Source organism: Peromyscus leucopus, chromosome 9 (genome assembly GCF_004664715.2).
Source record: "Peromyscus leucopus breed LL Stock chromosome 9, UCI_PerLeu_2.1, whole genome shotgun sequence".
Lineage (NCBI taxonomy): Eukaryota > Metazoa > Chordata > Mammalia > Rodentia > Cricetidae > Peromyscus > Peromyscus leucopus.
This window is the reverse complement of record NC_051070.1, coordinates 51,128,783-51,134,381: the sequence shown is the minus strand read 5'-3', so window position 1 is coordinate 51,134,381 and position 5,599 is coordinate 51,128,783.

The following is a 5,599-nucleotide window of genomic DNA, read 5'->3' as shown; positions in this document are numbered from 1 at the left end:
GAGACACAAGGATGTCAGTTAGTCTGACTGTGCAGGAAAATCTGCCGTAAGAAATCTGGGTTATAGCTCATTCACCTGCTGGGGAAAGTAGAGAGTGAACAGGGGTGGAGGCCCAGGCAGGTAAACTCAGAGAAGACTGTTAGCCCTCTGTGATATAGACCGATTCCATTTTCATATCTACTCTTGATGACAGCCGTGTGTGTAGGGAGTGGGATTTGAAATGAGACAAAATGTTGGCCTGGGTTAAGACAAGGAATGAAAGAGCCTTAGGGGACATCTCATTTCATAGAGAACATAGGCATCAGGGGAGGGGGAGGGACAACCCCAAAGTCATACAGGACATGAATGACACCTCAGCCTTCCAGTTCCCCTAGCAGAATGCCCTTTAATATGCCTAAATCAAATCCCATTGAGGCTTAAGCAAAGAAACGAGTGGGGTAATCTGCCATCCCTGGGCAGCTCAGAGAGTTCAGATCAGAGCCAGGAAAATCACACGGATTTTCATTTGCAGTATTTTGGGAAGTCATCTAATTAATAGTAGCTGGGATGCAGGCTCAGAGAAGAAGCGGGACTGATGGGGAGGGGAATGTATGCTGTGAATATGTGTTGCTCTGGTTGGTTGATAAATAAAGCCACTTGGCCTGTGGCAAGGCAGCTTAGAGGCAGGCAGGAAATTCAAAGGGAGAGACAGGAAGGAGGCAAAGAGACGCCAGCTGCCACCAAAGGAACAACATGTCAGCAGACCAGTAAGGCACAGCCATGCGGCAACATACAGATTTATAGAAATGGGTTAATTTAAGATATAAGAGCTAGCTAGCAAAAAGTCTGCCATGGCCGTAGTTTAAAAATAATATAAGCCTTTGTGTGTTTACTTGAGTCTGAGCAGTTGCAGGACCAGGCAGGACACAGGAATTTTATAAGTGACTGTGGGACCTTGGTACTGACGAAAGACCAGGAAAACTTCCATCTACACAGGACCACCCAAGGTTCCATCTAGAGTGCTGATAACATGTAGCAATTAGGAGGAGAAAAGAAATACAAAAGTGTTGCATTCTAAAGTCTCCCACCATGCCTTCATCCCAAGCAAGTCCTGAGCATCCATGTATCTCACACTGATGAGAGGTTCTTGAAAACAGATCTCTCTCTTCCTCACTTGGAAGTCATTGGAAAGCTTCTTGTTAGAATTTATGTAGTAACACATTAGTCACATTTAAAACTGAAATACCAGGTTGTCTCAGTGCTTAGACATCATCATTGGTACCATGTAACATCAATTTAATAATCTCTTTTAAAGAAGACAAGTACTACATAAAGTATGAGCCTCTACCGCAAGGCAGTCCTGTGCCAGAAGTGTATAAATTAAAAAAAAAAAAAATTCACCAAGTAAATCAGGAGTGTATATCAGGTAGGAGTCACAGGCCTCTGGATGGAAAAGATTGCCAAGGAATAAGGAGATGAGAGAAAGAAGGACCCCAGATTATTTATGGCAATGGCCTCAATAAGGAAAGATACTAGTGATGATTTCTTTGTTAGTTACAGAAATGAAAAAAAAAAAAGAACAGGTATATTAGTTTTCTATTGCCACATAATGAATTTCTACAAAACTAGCGTTTATTATCCAACCATTTACTATCTCACAGTTCTGTAGAGAATTTAGTTGGTCTCTGCTTGGGGTATCACAAGGCTGAAATCAAAGCACAATCCAAGGTTAGAACCTCATCTGAGAGTCAAGGTCATCTTCTATACTTTGTGTTCACTTTTTTGAAGCTGTATAGCTCACAGAGGCTTCATCTTCAAGGCCACTGGGAAAGAACCCATTGTAGGTCGTTTTGGAGGTATGTTGTACAAGCTAACCAGATCATAGTAATGACTACCTCAACATAACCACCATTCCCAAACACACTCAAGAAGACCATATCATATAAGGCTCATGCTTCAGAGTGTGAGAGTCTTTGGATCCATCTCATGACTCTGCCTGCTATATTGGGAGAGTTATGAGAAACGAAGAACAATTAAAACCTCACTAGTTGAATGTGAGGCATGCAGTATGGCTATGATTATTAGAATAGCTTGTAGACATACATGGACTTTAATGATTTGAAAATTTTCACATATATGAAACATATAAGCTCTTTTGAAGCAATCCTATGAAACAGATAGATCAGATACTATTATTTACAGTTCATATATGGGAAATGGAAGTCCAGACATGTTAAATCATTCACCTCGAGTCATATGCTGAATTACTGGCTGAGGCACGGTCAAAATTGTAAAGTCAATTCCCTGCCCAGAACTGAGAGTCACGCCATCTTATACTCAGGGATTTTACTGAGAAATCCATGAAGCCTTTCAATGCCTTTGGGTAACTCCAGTCCAAGCTTAAAAGGTAGATCACAGACCTCTGACCTCTGAGCAGATGGGGGAATCCAGATTCTACCAGAGTGCTTTGGCTCTGGCTTCCCTTTTGCTGACATGTCAGTCATGGTGGACGGCACAGCTCCTTCCTCAAATTAGGACTCCTGACTTGATGACACAAAGCCAAAGCTTATCTCCAAATGCCAGCTTCAGACAGCAAATGCAAAGAGCATGACTTGACTCAAAGAGATGTTATGACACTAGTGACGGGGCCACAGCCCTAGTATACTCTTGATAGCACTACTGTTAAAATTTCCAGGGTAGAGTCTCATAGTGATGATCCATGATCCAGCAATTTCCTTAAGCTCCTTAAATTGTACAGGACAAAGACACTGGCAAAAATCCAGTGAAAGACAAAGAGGAAAGAAAATCACTCCTGTTTGGTGTCCAAACATACATCCATGTGCATGTGTACACTCATGCTGGCATAAACACAAATATTCAAATAGCAGGCCCAGCATAGTGGCTTCATCCATAATAACAAGTTAATGGAAGAAGTTTGCCCTTCCTGTCTTATTTGACCACTTTAGCTGTGGATATCACTCTGTATAAATAAAACACTGATTGGCCAGTAGCCAGGCAGGAAGTATAGGTGGGACAAGCAGAGAAGAGAATTCTGGGAAGTGGAAGGCTGAGTCAGAGAGACACTGCCAGCTGCCATGACAAGCAAGATGTAAGATACTGGTAAACCACGAGCCACATGGCAACTTATAGACTAATAGAAATGGGTTAACTTAAGATATATGAACAGATAGCAAGAAGCCTGCTAGGCCATACAGTTTGTAAATAATATAAGCGTCTGTGTGTTTATTTTATAAGTGGGCTGTCAGACTGCTGGGGCTTAGAGGGACGTGGAGAGAAAAACTCTAGCTCCACACTTCAATTACAAACTGAAAGAACTTTGTAACGTATTAAAGGTGTGATCCTATCACAAAGGGGATTCACAAAATGTCAACAGCCTCCCTGATAGGCAGCAAAGACATCACTAAAGAAAGGAAGGATGAAGGTTTCAGCTTTTCCTTTTTTGCTTCCTACTGTCTTGTCATGACTTGATCATGAGTTCAAGACATTTGATCTTCTGTGTCTGAGTTTTAGTCACTTGTATAACAAGAGGCTGTGATGGAGAAGGGGGTACTTTCTTAAGATAAGTTTTAGAATTAGCTTCATTTGTTATGCTTCATATTAATATGACTTCAAGAAAATTATTCAGTCTCCCAGAACCTGTTCCTTCTTCACCCATAAGCGAAAAATGCTTAACTCATGATTATAAAAGGTGTGTGTGTGTGTGTGTGTGTGTGTGTGTGTGTGTGTGTGTGTGTGTGTGTGTGACAGAGAGGGGGAGAGGGAGAATGTGTGCATAGATTTCAGTTTCTCCTTTCTACTCCCAGTGTCCTTTCTAGTTCCCCCTCCTTCGTCTCTATTTTAAAGATTCTGTAATCATCAGTCTTTCAACAAAGAGCCGTGTGAAGTGTTAAAACGCCATGAAAAACTTTGCCAGAGCACTTCTGACAGCCTGTGTGTGGCACCTGACATTTTCCCACTTCCCGCCCCCTCTCTGGAAATTATCTAAGAAAAAGGCATAAATGCACATGTACTTATTTATCCACATCCAGATCAGAAGCGCCTTCGGGGAAGTCTTTTCTCTTTCTGGTAAAGACCTCAGACATCCCTCCCACGTGTGTCAGGCAACAGCCGCAGTAAACAGCACGCTGTCATGTAAAACCGAGGCAACAGCCTCAACAAGGATGAGCATTTAGCAACTTCAATACACAAGTATAACCTGGCACAGGAGATTGTTCACTCTGAGGTGTGTTATCCAGACAGAGTCAAACCCTACATCCCAGCTGATAGACAGCAATAGAGAACAAGTATACATATGGTCAATGGTGCTGAGAAAGGACTAGATTAACGAAAACATAGCATCGGTATACTTTATTGGCTGTGGTCCCTATCCCACAGGAAAAAAAAAAAATTTGAAGTAGAGGAAGCTCATGAGAAGCTGTAGGGGTACCAGTGGGGGTTATTTTCAGTAACTTGGACACCCTAACTCCTAGAACTCTCTCAATTTTCTTGGGACATTCAAGTCATATAGGACATTATTATTTCAGTGAGGTTTCTGTTTTCTATTGTTCTTAAGTTTAAAAATGCCTGTATAGCTTATTTAGCCAGAATAAGTACCACAGTAAGAAAGCTTCCCAATAGAACCAGAGTAAGAACTGTGAACTAGATGTCTCAGATTCAAAAATCCATCTATTGTTACCTTCCACCTTGTTTATCCTTTGTGTTGAAGAGTGGCTTGTTGTAAGTTAATATAACCATTACCATCTTAAAATGATTTATTTATCTTGCCATGTCCCACAGTGTGACTTGCCACAGGACTGATCTTTCTAGAAAGGGCAGAGCATACTCCATATAAAATAGCAGCCTGAAAATCTGCAGAGCAAGGGGACATGCTAAGATTAATAGTTTCTGGAGATAAGAGGCAGCTAAAAATTCAGCACCAAATCCAACAATAGTGCTGATCTTAATCCTGAAATACACAACCTCTAAGAGCATAATGCCAAATTGCCTAAAGATCAAAGTCCCTGACATCTAGACTAACAAAGGATCAAAACCTTGGTTGTTGAAATACTGAAGCCAAGATTCTGAAAACAGCATCTCTTATTGTATAAAAGGCTATCTAGGAGGTATAGAAAGGTAGATTCTAGGAAAGAGGTTAGTGCATTTTTTTGGTTGTACATGATGTGAGGCAGAACGAATACCTATAAACCTGGTAAAACATTGTTAGTTGAGCCTGAGAGAGCACTCCTGTACTGAGACGAGACCAGCACAGGAGTCTGAGCCTTTAAAATATGTGAAGACTGCTAGAGTTCTAGTTCCCTTGCTACAGTCTTGTAGACTTGATTCTGAAAATGCATTTGCACACGACTGACTATATGTATAATGTAGCTGAAGTTTTTCTGGTCCTGCCTGGCTCCCGTGGCCCCGTGATTCTGCAGCCGTTCGGACCCAAATGAACACACAGAGGCTTATATTAACTATGAACTGTGTGGCTTAATGGCTCAGGCTTCTCACTAGCTAGCTCTTATATCTTAAATTAACCCATTTCTATAGATCTATAATTTGCCACATGGCTTGTGGCTTACTGGTACATCTTGCTTCTTCTGGTGGTGGCTGGCAGCAT